The sequence below is a fragment of the Oryzias latipes genome, chromosome 20, assembly GCF_053564925.1.
Source record: "Oryzias latipes strain Hd-rR chromosome 20, Olatipes_Hd-rR_3.1".
Lineage (NCBI taxonomy): Eukaryota > Metazoa > Chordata > Actinopteri > Beloniformes > Adrianichthyidae > Oryzias > Oryzias latipes.
Genome location: NC_136256.1, coordinates 9,002,501 through 9,016,463, shown reverse-complemented (window position 1 = coordinate 9,016,463; position 13,963 = coordinate 9,002,501). Strand labels below are relative to the sequence as shown.

General features: G+C 38.5%; 2 long non-coding RNA genes across 3 annotated transcripts; one reads left to right on the top strand and one right to left on the bottom strand.

Moving 5' to 3' along the window:
• The first annotated feature begins 788 nt into the window (after nucleotides 1–788).
• LOC144988352 (uncharacterized) lies at nucleotides 789–5,353 on the top strand. 2 transcript variants are annotated; one of them, XR_013652223.1, is made up of 5 exons: nucleotides 789–1,104; nucleotides 1,301–1,456; nucleotides 1,699–1,903; nucleotides 2,025–2,179; nucleotides 2,959–5,353. It is a non-coding gene; the product is annotated as an uncharacterized LOC144988352 (long non-coding RNA). The 2 variants fall into 2 exon arrangements; XR_013652222.1 differs by lacking the exon at nucleotides 2,959–5,353 and having other exon boundaries at nucleotides 2,025–2,526.
• Nucleotides 5,354–10,273: 4,920 nt separating this feature from the next.
• LOC144988288 (uncharacterized) lies at nucleotides 10,274–11,668 on the bottom strand. The gene is made up of 2 exons (XR_013652145.1): nucleotides 11,263–11,668; nucleotides 10,274–10,639 (listed from the first exon to the last, which is right to left on the bottom strand). It is a non-coding gene; the product is annotated as an uncharacterized LOC144988288 (long non-coding RNA).
• Nucleotides 11,669–13,963: the final 2,295 nt, after the last annotated feature.

Genomic DNA, 13,963 nt, shown 5'->3' with positions numbered 1-13,963 from the left:
TGGATGCTGAAAATGTCATCTCTCAATATAGAAACACAAGTTAACCTATACTATCAAACTCAATAATTATCAAACTAAATTTAACTAAGTTTTGAGATATGGGCAAAGTAAATCAGAATGTTTTGATTTTGTGAAGTGTCCCTTTGAATCATTTTTAATTATGTTAATGAGGATTATATAATCATTTACATTCACAAACAGTATTGAAGAATTTGATTTTCAAACCCTTTACCCTATTTATATTAGAATAAAACATACAAATAATTGTTAACATTTAAGTTGTGTTCCATTGAAAGGATCTAGCTACAGGCTAACCTTGACTCGGCGGAAGCATAAATATTGCAGCGCGGAAGGATACATGAGTGAATCGACAATGATCCAACGGTCAGTCTCTGTCTGTCGATCAAAGGTGGGAGGATGGCGCTTCGACATTTATCCACAGAGGATTTAATAACGGAGTTATTTCATTTTGGGATAGAGGTCACTGAAGATGAGAGAAGTAAATTCAATGGTAAAGTATTTGAAATTTTTATCAGTGTTTGTGGTGTTAATTCAAAGTTGGAAGTTAACTTTACTGTTAGCGCTAGCCAAGTTCATACTCTGTCAACAACATTAGCTAGCTAGACTCACTTTGACGAGTGCCATTACTAACGTTAACGTTAGTTAAAACATTATTAAATAATTATAGTATAAATAAATATTATAAATTAGCGGTACTATCTTGGCTACAGTTCACCATCGAGCTAACGTTAACTATTCTGCGGCAAAAAAAACGCTTCTCATCCAAAACTCTGCCGCGGAAAAGTTAACGTTAACGTGAAATATTAATAAAATATTTCAGAACAAAAGACAAATGAGCGGCAAACACGTTTTTTTTGCTCTCTTTTCTCTCACATTGTATGAAACCATGGCCCTGATCAAAATGTAAGTTTTGCAACCCAACTGGATCACGCCATTTGAGTTATTAATACTATGTCTGATGTTACATTCCTCACCTTATTGCCTCGCTGTTACAGGTTTTCGACCAATGATGACTATGTGAAAGTGTGTAAGGCCCTGATTTTGAAATACCCTTTCTTAAAGGACAAAGAAGGCAATGGTTATGTGAGTTGACAGAATATTAATTGCCAACCTTTATTTATTATACTAGAGTACTAATCCAGTCAAGATATTAACTATGTTTTCTGCATTTTGTTGCACACATTGTTTTTCACCATGTATTTTCATGCTTGTGCTTTCAGTTTTGTGCAAGTGGTTTGTACGCTTATTTAATTGTTCTGTTTTATATTCTTTTAAATAGCATACCTGGCACATGTCTCTCAAACGTAAGTTCAAATATGAGCGGGTGCCACTGGTAGATGATGAAGAAGTGAGAAAAATGAAACAGAAATTTGGTCATCGCAGAAAGCCTTTACAACTGGAATGAAACACAAGTAAACGAGCCAAGGCATCAAAGGTTAGAGCATCTTCTTTGGTTTGCTGTGTATCTATGTGTGCATGTTTTACACACAAGCAGTGTGACCCAATGGTTAGCCCCTTAACTCGGAATGGAATAGAATGGTCCCCCCTGTAAAGTGCTTTAAGTAGCTATGATAAAGCGCTAAATAAAATGTAATAGGGGCTCATTTTTCATAAACATTAAAAAAGGTAAAAGCAACTGTCAAATGAGCAAATGTTTGTCATCCCTCTGTGTCGTAGAAGGTGGATATTATTGGGGAGGATGATACCTCAGTAGCGAGCCATGTGAAAGTCCTGCAGGACCAGTACTGGAAGACACAGCCAGATGCCTGAATGGTGGAGGAACGGATGATGAGGACATTTGCTTGGAGAAGGCGAGAGATTGCCAATGGGATGACTATCAAAGAAGCCATTAACAAATATCCATGCCTTAACAGTCCATGCGGTGTGTGTCTACATTTATTTTCTTACATTTGTGTTGGGAATTCATAGTTATATTACTAAAGGCTGTCTTTTTTTAATTTTAAAATCCTATGATAATGTTGTGACATGTTTCCATGTTGCAGCTATTTCAGGAAATGGGCCGGCTTCATGATGAAATTAATATCTGCCGAAGATTCGAAGATGGCTTTAAGGTCCTTGAGCTTGACTCAAAGGAAATCTCCCCTTGCAGATCTGGCTTTGGAAGAAAGAGAGGCTGCCCTCACTGAAGATGTCCCTGGTAAGTGACTGACTGATCAGCCATGGTCACCCATAGTGTTGTGGAGCCATTTAAGCTTAATTTCTTTTCCATTTGTCTATAAGATAAGGTCTAAATAACCAAAATACACTGTACATTCACGTAATACACTTTTTTTTTTTTTTAACTTAATTTTCAGGGATTGATTTCAGAGCTGCAATCCTGCTGCTGCCGATTCTTTTCAGGGAGAAAAATGACATTCTCGTCATCCTTGGGGAGGTATGTAATATGCATATAGTTTTATTTTTTAATTTTTTTTACATTACTTCCCACAGAGACAGTCCAACAGTTTTTTTGTGTATGTGTGTGTTTATATATATATATATATATATATATATATATATATATATATATATATATATATATATATATATATATATATATATATATATATATATATATATATATATATATATAAAATGAACTTTTTTTTTTTTTTAATGAATGTTTGTGGTAGATTTAAGGTAACTACTTAATGACCTTTATGATCGCTTAAAGAACTAGTGCGTGACGCGTTTATACTTCTCTGTCGCTGCCATTTTGGTCTAATAATCATATTTTGCGTTGTCATATTTCATTTTTTGTTGTCCCAGCCCTAGCCCCTAGTTGTTTTGATTGTTAAAAATCAATAATTTATCAATATTGAACTTACTTATTACAATTTTCACAAATTGTGACTGTAAAGCTTCTTTGACACAATTTGCATTGTAAAAGGCGCTATATAAATAAATGTGACTTGACTTGATTTGAATCTCTTCCAGGAACAGCCACCAACGCCATATCCTACTGTACAACTCGAAGCTGTCACTGACTGGAGAAGTGTGCTGACTCAAAGGGTCCCTGCAGTGGTCAAACTGGATGGGCGGTCAGTCTGCAGAGCGCTTGGTTTGGAGGAAGTTGTTATTGCTGCTTTTTGTGCTTATTTCATCTACAACATTGTATATCCATCTCGCCTGTAGAACCCCCTGATTTTCATTCAGCGGTATGTTCTAAAAATGTCTGAGGTTAATGATAAGCCTCTACCTGTTAGTGTGACCCGGGTAATCAACATTTTAGCTTGATCAATAACCGCAATGCCTACACCATTCAGCTGTGCTAAATGCTCTCGAAGAGCCTTCACATTGATGAAGTTTTGAGGTGATGGATTTTCATGCTTTGGATACATATTGTGTTGATGATAAACTTTCTGTTAGTATGCAGCATTTATGTTAAGCTGTGTTGGGAGGGTTGTATAGCATTGTGGATGAGCTCAAAGCTTGTGTTTTTTAATCCAGAACATCAAGTGTCATGTAGTTTATTCTTTAACCCTTTATAGGGCACTCAATGAAATACTCTAAAATTCAAAAATTCAACCTTAGAGTGTTATTGGAGAACATAACAAGACTTCATATCATTGGTGACATTTTTCAATTTTTTTTTTATTTTCATGTAGAAAATTAATGCCAATGAAGTTAACATATTTGGTTACTTGCCCGTGAGTGGGAAAACAAATTCCAATAAGTATACATATATATATATAAATATAAGAAAAACACATATTATGTATTTTAATATTTGAACATCACTTTTAGAACATAAAAGTGTAATAACAAAAGTGTTGAATAGACCCTCACACAACTGTGTGTGAGGGTCTGGGAATGTCCTGGTTGTGGGTGGGTGGGACGAAGTCGGGGTCTGACACATCATCATCTTGATCCTCATCATCCTCACTAATGTCAGGGTGGACTGACACAACAGCAGTCTCCCTCCTCTTGCCATGAAAGATTGATGGAAGCCAAAAATTAAACACATGCAATAAAACAACTTTCATAACATCATAAACTGACAAAAATCACTCTATCACTATTCATAAACTAAAAACAGTGTTTAAATTCTCTATGAATCACTGTATAGTGACATAAAAACATTTGGCAAAATTTAAAACATAATATGCTAAGTATTATTTCTCTATTTGTAAAAAAATGCACTAATATGGTTTGTTAGATGCATAGGGCATATGTTCAACAACAGACATACCAAGTAAAATTTTGTTTTTAGTGAAAAGGGCGTATGATCAAATATGGTGCCTGCATTTTTCATGCCGTATTTCCACTCATTTCAATAAATTCTCCGCAAACAACTTCAATGTCAACACTTAACACAACTATTCAACAATAAAATGTATGAGTTTCATCAACTTACCATGGTTAGTTTTGATGATTCCTTTGAAAATGTCCAGTGAACTGAGCTGCAAAAGCAAATTTTTCTGACTTTGGAGAAAAGGGGAAATTTGATGCGACCCTGTTCTCTGCTAATTGGTCAAGTTGCACAATTGAGTAACCTATAATGTAGGATGATCTTTGCTGATTGGCTGGGTAAAGATCACATGATTCTTGAACTCACTGAGACACGGGATGGGCGTGATAACTAACGTGCGGAAATTACCAAAAACAGTCACTTGCCCGATAAAGGGTTTTAAGTGACTCTCTTTACTTTGGTGTGGTGTGTTAAAGTGTTTTGCTTGGTCTTTGAGTTTGAATAAACTTATGTGTTTCTGCACTATATTGCTGTTCTTATTAGTGATATTCATGAAATTGAAAGAAGGAAAATATAAATGGTTCCATTGTATTTATTCCCTGTATCGGATATCGCTGTTCATTTTGTTGAGTGGCAGTAAGTTGTCAGTTGGTCAGTGAAATGCATCTTAAAAAATGTAACTAATTATTTTTAATGTTTTTTATATCAGACATGACATCCTAAACATTGTGACATTTTATTTTGGGATGTTACATTGTATGGTTGTGAGATGAATTATTATTGAATCTGTGAATTAAACTGTTTTCCATTTAAGGACTAAAATAAATGTCTAAAATTCAGTTAGTAGTTGTTTGTCTTTATTTTCTTTCACTCCTTAAGGAATAAAAAGGAACTTTTTTGCCACCTAAAGGTACAAAATGGCTTTGTCACTGGGGCGGTACCCTAAAGGGACAAAATTGTACCTTTTTCCAGAGGTACTTTATTGTACCTTTGTCTAAGGTACGTTATTGATCCTCAAAGGTACAGTATTGGCCCTTAGAAGGTACAAACAAGTAAGGTACAAATTTGCTCCTCTGACTCAAGGTACAATAATGTACCTTTGAGGGTACCACCCCAGTGACAAGCTTTTGTTCCTTAAAGGTACCGTTTTGTACTTTTTTTTCTGAGAGTGAAGGGGCGTAATGGAATATTTTTGGTCTCTAACTTTCAAGCAGATGTTATAAACAACGAGGGCGAGTAGAAGAGCGAAGAGTAAATTCAATCGTGGGGTTTTAATATCTCTAAGAAAAACGGTAAGCATGAACAGAGGCCGTCCGTATGAAAATAGTTTCTCAAATGCGCTACTCAAAAACCATTATCAAGCAGCTTTATATGAAAAACTCAAAACAGGACAAATTTTTCAGCCAGTGTGAGATGCAATTGTAGAAAAATACTCCAAAATGAGGATCTATGTTATTTTCTTACTGTTTTATTTTATTTTAACAGAGAATTCCCATTATCTTCTCAACGCTTAAAAAGTCTAAAAAGCAGTTAGAAAACAGCAAATGTTAGGTGTTTAAAATTTCTCTTATCTGAACAGAAAAAGGCAAAATTTATCTGGCCCGTTTTTTTCTGTAGCATTTAATGAGTTCATGTTTGTCATTAGTGACAAAATTGTCATGGTGCCTCTGTCAGCTCTCCTCCCCCTCCCCTCTCTGCTTGGCTCCTGATTCATCTCAGCTGTGTCCACTCACCTCATCACCGCCCAGACCTTCATAAGGAGATCCAGAATCAGCATTCATCGCCAGTTCGTTGCCCCTGCAGGTGCTTAACCTGGTCTCATGTCTAGTTCAGTCCAAGTGTTCATGTTCACGTCTAACCTTGTTATTGCCTCGCCTTCAGGACATTCTAACCACGAGTGGACACCTGGGTCACCAGATCACCTGAGCCACAGAACCTCAGGACCCCCAGCCTCGCCACGAGCCCACACCAACGTCCAGCCACGCCATGAGCCAACTCCGACCTTCAGCCTCGCCATGAGCCATTCGCTTCGGCCTCCAGCCACATCAAGATCTCACACAACTCCAATTAACATCAAAACTTTACTTACCTACTTACCTACTTACTCACCTTATGTTTCCTTCCGGGTTCAAGCGCCTGGCTTTGCTTCGCCTAGCTTGCCACGAAAGAATGAACTGGCCATACTCCAGACCCAGCTGACTTGGAAGGACTTCGTCACACAGTCTTGCAGCAAGGAGCATTTTTGGAACTACACTCCAACGCCATCTCTCTGATTACAACAATTCAAGAGGATTTTAATTCATGAATCAATTGTATATCATGAACTCTTAGTTCAGAATAGTTCACGAAAAGTTCCTGCTTGTGTCCAACCTTCCGGCAACAATCCTGTTACCAATTCCGCAGCGTCACCGGAAAACGACCACCTCCAACCGGAACCTTTCCTAGGAGATGTTCAAGCCTGTGGAGGTATCCTATTGCAGTGTCAGTTGATCTTCCAGCAAGCACCCAGGAACTATGAGTCCTACCATAGTAAAATCACGCTAATCATTAACTCCCTTTGCAATAAAGCGCATCAATGGGCTCAAGCATTCATTTTGGCCAACCCCATTTCAATAATGTCCTATGATCGCTTCATCAGTGAGTTCCGGTTAATTTTTGATCAGCCTCGCAAACAGGAAGAAGTCACGCGAAAATTGCTAAGCCTTGAGTACGCAATCATTTTTGGTAGGCGATCACGTGATTGACTTCCGCATCCTAGCGGTAGAAGTCGGCTGGCCCAATCAACCTCTGAAAGGTGTCTTTTATCAATCCTTACATGAACCTACTAAAGATCACCTTTGTACCCAACCAGAAGCCACCACATTTGAAGAACTAGTAACTGCTGCCCTCCGTTCCGACATCCGGGTTCGGGAGCAGCTCAATGAACGCAAACAATCCCACAATACCATGGCCACCTCTGCTACTCCTAACTCACCTCCTCGCTCTCAGATCATTCCTCCTCCCAAGTCATTTGAGGAGCCTCCAAACTATGCGCTGAAGAACGCCAAAGCGTCACGAGGAGGGCTCTTGTTTCTATTGTGTCAAACTGGGACATTTAGTAAATCAATGCCCGATTCATTTAAACTCCCGAGCCCCCCCGTTAGAAGGCAGGCCGCAAGCGGGTGTTTCTGTGCGTCACACAGGCTGTATTTATTTTTCTTACCTGTCAAGATCTGTTATAATTCTGAAGTTCATAGTTTGCAGGCCCTCATAGATTCCGGTGCAGAACAAAGCCTGATAGATTTCGATCTCATCTCCATACTCTCTCTTCCCACTGAAAAGTTAGACACTCCTATCGAAGCTTCTGGCCTAGGAGGTCAACATCTTTCCCACATAACCCAGCATACCAAACCCCTTCTTCTAATCTCGTCTGGTAATCATAGAGAAACTATTCAATTTTTTATCACTAATTCTAAGGATTTTCATGGTTAAAATCCTCAGTTAAACTGGACTCATCGGCAGATTCTAAACTGGAGTACCTATTGCATGGACACTGCCTCCAGTCCGCTGTTCCCACTGTCTCCTCTCATATTTGTAACTCTCCTGACAATGTTGATTTGTCCAAAATTCCTGCCTGTTATCATGATTTTGCCTCTTCATCGCCCATACGACTGCGCCATAAATCTCCCTGGTGCTCCCCTTCCCAAGGGGAAGCTTTACAATCTGTCCGGCCCAGAAAAGAATTTCATGGAAAACTATATTCAGGAGGCTTTATCCGTGGGTCACATCCGTCCCTCTTTGTCCCCAGTGGGAACAGGGTTCTTCTTTGTCGAAAAGAAGGACTAAACATTACGCCCTTGCATCTATTATCGGGAATTAAATCACATCACTGTCAAAGACAATTATTCACTTTCCCTCATATAATCCGTTTTTGATTCCATACAAGAGGCTCATATATTTTTCAAACTGGATTTACGCAATGCCTACCATCTCGTACGTATCAAGGAAGGCGACGAGTGGAAAACAGCCTTTAACACACCTCTTGGTCACTATGAATACACAGTTATGCCCTTTGGATTAACTAACGCCCCCGCCATTTTTCAAAGAATGGTTAATGATGTACTCCGTGACTTCCTTAATTGCTTCGTTTTTGTGTACCTGGACGACATTCGCATCTATTCTCAAAATATCTCCCAACACGAAAATCATGTCTGTCAAGTTCTTGAAAGACTGTTAGAAAATCAACTCTGTCAAATTTGAAAAGTGCGACTTTCACGTCTCATCAGTACAATTCCTGGGTTACATCATTGAAGCAGGACATATTCGACCGGACCCTTTTAAGATTGAGGCCGTCAGTAACTGGGAACTCCAGTAATAAATTTTATTGAACCCAGATAGGACGTTCTGTTAGACGGTGACATCTGAAAATCAATTTTAACCGGATGCTGTAGCTGCTGCTTGAAAACAATTTCAACCAGCCTTTTCAAAAGGTAATGGTTTGATAAGACTAAACTTAAAAAAAAAAATTAAAAGAAAAAAAAATCAGAAAACAAAATTAATTTCCAGGAAAAAAAAGAAATATTAAAAAATGTAAACATTTCATAAAACAAAATTAATTTACAGAAAAAAATGAAATATTAAAAAATGAAAAACATTTCAGAAAAAAAAAGAAATATTAAAAAATGAAAAACATTTCAGAACACAGAATGAATTTCCAGAAAACAAAACGAAATCTTCAAAAATGAAAAACATTTCCAAACCGGAAGAGGCAGGTACTATGGGACAACGCTGATTGGATGATGATTTTTGTCTATCAGTTGAACTGAAAAGTATTTTAAATGAAGCGATGCCGGATTTTATCGTCCAAACAACAATGTACTATAATAATCCACGTATTTCCCATTTATATATCAAATAAAAATTGCGGCAAACTGTTAATTAACTTTTAAATTATTTTTTTTAACATTTCGCCTGACACACGATCACCCGGAAGTAGTTTGTGAGCACTTTTACTTTGAACGCTGTGCGCTAATTTCTACGGCTGCGAGGTTCACGCTGTCAATCATCTTCAGGTAAGAATCAAGTCTGTGATCTTTTCTTTTGTCAGTCACATGTCTCTAAGGATGTTAATTTTAGGATGTTAATTAAAGTGCTGCTTTGAAAAGATAATTTCTTTTTATCTTGCGCATGCGCAAAAGGAACCCGATGAGACGAACCGTCTTCACATGATAGCCGTTCCCGTTTTCGGTGACAACATGAGAGAAAAAGCTCCGAGCCAGCCTGATTCTGTGATTTATACAGTAATTACAGTAATTATATGGCATCAGTGTTACTAAAAATCGACTTTAAGACTGAAATCAGTAAATAAGTTCTTATGGGAAATAATATTAAAGCGCATTGTATATTTTTGAACCATGCATATACATATACTGACACTTAAAAATAAATTTTAAAAGTTTATAAAATACTTAATTGAATTAACATGTGATATTTCTGCAGGTGAAGTTACTCAAAGCGAAGTTCCAGAAAGGTTTGTGCTGCAGAAAAACAGATGGCAGCTCTACATGGGAATTCAAAAAGACTAAAGTCATTCAGATCATTGTGCAGTGTGCAGGCAAGTCACCATGATTTATGTGCAATGTAATCAATAAATATTATTTAACCTTAATATTTAAATTTTTCTTTTTTTTTTTTTAATTGCAGGTGCTTTAAAAAAAGTCTTTAACCTGCTGCATAAGCCTGATTAGTTGTAAATGATGCAGTGGGGAGTGAAAAACGAAGCACAATTCCTGGCTTTAGCGTCGGGCTGATGATCTGGAAATCACATCTGAGGAATCGCATCAAACACTTGTACAACTCCAAACAACTTAATGTTCCTTTAAGCAAAACTCCAGTTTAAAATGTTCATATTAGGCTTGCTTCATTTAGGAGTTTTTCCATGTTTACCATTTTAGGTTTTAAAGCTTTATTAACAAAGATGATGTTTGATTTTCAAAGCTGTTGTTTAGAAATGTTTCTTTGTCAATGAAAAAACTGAATGCTGACGTGAGGATTGTAATAATGGATATAAAAATAAACAAATTTGTTTCATAGCAATGCAGTATATTTATTGAAAACTTAACATGAATACGTTATTCAGTAACAGAAACAAAGAAACAGTTGTGGATTTTCCTTTATGGGCTTCTTCATGCAGTCAATCAAATGTTGCGCTTACAATCAGCATTTACTCAGCGTACCTGTCAGTCACATTTAATAGAGGAAAAAATGCATCTGGGAAAGTCTGTTTGTGCTTAACAACTATATCAAAAAGAGTCATGTCAGGGAAGTTTTGTCCACATTGCTGCTCAGCATCACATCCAGAGGAAGATGCACAGGTAAGAGACGCCAGTTCCTGCCCGTACATGCTTGCAGCTTCCTCTGCACTGGACTCCAGCTCCATTGAAATCCCTGACAGAAATAAATTAATAAATTAAAAATCCCTAACAGAAAAACATCAGCTGCCCTTCATCTTTCATTCAGGAAAAAGTTGAGTTCATCAAAATGAGGAGAAAATGGGTTAAACCAGAAATTCATTAGGGAGGGGTCAAAACACCAAACTCAGAATAAAATACATTATTTCAGTCTTATAAAAATACATTCTAAAACAATTTGGTATTCCTCCTGTGCCTGAAAGACTAAAATGTTTTTTTAAAGATTTATTTTACCATACAGACTTTGCCACCTTTAGTTACACACCTGTACATGTCTGATGATGTGCACATCCAGTCATTTACTGTCATGTTTCTGTGCACTGACACACTCTAAAGTCACAGATCTTAATAGTGTGAATAAGAAGCATTCATAAATGTTATTCTGAGACACAAACTGCTGCAGTTTACCTGACAGCTTTGCTGATTTATGCTGCTGGTACACCTGTCTGAGAATCCTGCCCACGTGACCCCCCCTCTCCAGCTGATGAGGTAACCTGTCATTAACGTATGACTGAAGGATCTTGGATCTGTCTGTAAACACCCACCTAGAAATCACGTTTAACGCTACATTAATTAGATCAAACAAATGTGCCTCCATACCTTATCTGTGGATGGCGGGACTGCATTTCCTGATGTGCGCCGTCTTTTAACACACGTTTCTTCGCAACTGCTGATTCAGACAGAATCCTCCCACAGAAATTTCGAAACATTTGTAAACCTGGTTGGTGTTGATATTTCTGCATGCGTTCTGTCATCACATCCGCTAAATATTCAAAGATTAAAGTTTAAGTTAACGTTTTATCGTCCTTCCCTTATCTTGTTTACCTGCGGAACGGACGTCATCCACACAAACTACTACTACGTTTGGAAATGTTTTTCATTTTTGAAGATTTCGTTTTGTTTTCTGGAAATTCATTCTGTGTTCTGAAATGTTTTTCATTTTTTAATATTTCATTTTTTTTCTGAAATGTTTTTCATTTTTTAATATTTCATTTTTTTCTGAAATGTTTTCATTTTTTAATATTTCTTTTTTTTTCAGGAAATTAATTTTGTTTTCTGAAATATTTTCATTTTTTAATATTTCTTTTTTTTCTGGAAATGAATTTTGTTTTCTGAAATGTTTTTTTCTTTTTTTTTTCTTTTTTCTTTTTTATGTTTTGGTTTCTGAAATTTTGTTTTGTTTTTCTAAAATGTAATACTGCTTTTTAAATAGTTGCTGTGATCTTAAAAATGTTTTTGTATCGAGTGATTTGTTGAATGGTTTGCACTTCAGGGCCACCGTACTTTTTCAAGGAAGACCAGTCATCTTTTTAAGTGGGAGAACTTGCACAATTGGTGGCTGACTAACTGCCTTTTTGCCTCTCTGTATATGTAGTTGCCATTGCCGGATGGTGTCAGCCCTCATACCCTGAGGATCTGTCTGCACCGGCTGTCGGAAGTTCTCCAGCATCTTTTCAACATGAGCGTCAGACTGGAGAGGGTGCCGCTCCTCTAGAAGACCTCCTGCCTGGTCCCTGTACCCAGGAAGTCATCTTCATCTCACCCTTTGGATTTCTGTACTACTGCCCTCACTTCTCATGTAATGAAGGTGCTGGAGAGGCTGATGTTGGCTCGTGTTAGACCGTTGGTTTGCTCCTCTCTGGACCCTCTGCAGTTTGTCTACCGGCCACGCCGAGGAGTGGATGGTGCATCTGGATGTTGGTGGAGGCCGCGTGAGAAACATCTTCTTTGATTTCTCCAGTGCCTTTGATACCATACCATTCGTTACTGGGTGATAAGCTGCAGCTGATGGGTGCTGGTGCGTCCACCGTCTCCTGTATCACTGACTACATGACAGACAGGCCACAGTTTGTCCAACTGGACGGTGTCCTGTCTGATGTGGTGCTGAGTGGTGTGGGAGCCCCACAGGGCACTGTGCTCTCTCCATTTGTGTTCACCTTGTTCACCTCTGATTTTTTTCACAACTGAGTCATGCCACTTATATATTTATACATACATACATACATACATACATACATACATATATATACATGTGTGTGTATATATATATATATATATATATATATATATATATATATATATACGTACGTACTAGTCTCCACTGAAACATTCACTGAGCACACTGTCAGTTGGGGCCTTGAGCTTGATGTATTCATGGATCTTGGATGTTTCATCCTGGATAGTGGTTTCTACGCTCACTAGTCCTCGGCCTCCTTCCTTGCGGCTAGCATACAGTCTCAGGGTGCTGGATTTGGGATGGAACCCTCCATGCATGGTGAGGAGCTTTCGTGTTTTAACATCCGTGGTCTGTATCTCTTCCTTTGGCCATCTTATTATTCCTGCAGGGTATCTGATAACGGGCAGTGTGTAGCTGTTTATTGCCCGGGTCTTATTTTTGCCATTGAGCTGGCTTCTCAGGACTTGCCTTACTCGTTGGAGGTATTTAGCTGTTGCAGCTTTCCTTGTTGCCTGCTCCAGGTTGCCATTTGCCTGTGGAATTCCAAGGTACTTGTAACTATCCTCGATGCCTGCTATTGTTCCTTCTGGGAGTGAGACCCCTCCTGTGTGGACTACCTTGCCTCTCTTTGTCACCATCCGGCTGCATTTCTCGAGCCCGAATGACATCCTAATGTCAGTACTGTAGATCCTGGTGGTGTGGATCAGGGAGTCAATGTCGCGCTCGCTCTTAGCATATAGCTTGATGTCATCCATATAGAGGAGGTGACTGATGTTGGCCCCATTTCTGAGTCGGTATCCATAGCCAGTCTTGGTGATTATTTGACTGATGGGGTTGAGACTTATGCAGAACAGCAGTGGGGACAGAGCATCACCTTGCTATATCCCACATTTGATGGACACTTGTGCAAGTGGCTTCCCATTGGCTTCAAGGGTGGTTTTCCACAGCTTCATTGAGTTTCCTATGAAGGCTCTTAGAGTCCTGTTGATGTTGTACAGCTCCAAGCATTCAGTGATCCATGTGTGTGGCATTGAGTCATAGGCCTTCTTGTAATCAATCCAGGCTGTGCACAGGTTGGTGCGTCGTGACTTGCAGTCTTGAGCGACTGTTCTGTCGACCAGGAGTTGGTGTTTGGCTCCTCTGGAGTCTCTACCAATGCCCTTCTGTGTGTTACTCATGAATTGATCCATGTGCCTATTTATCTTTGTTGCAATGATGCCTGACATGAGCTTCCATGTTGTGGACAGACAGGTTATTGGCCGATAGTTGGATGGGACTGCACCCTTTGAGGGATCCTGAGAAATTCAGATCCTCAGAAATTCAGCGGGCGCGGGCGGGATGAAG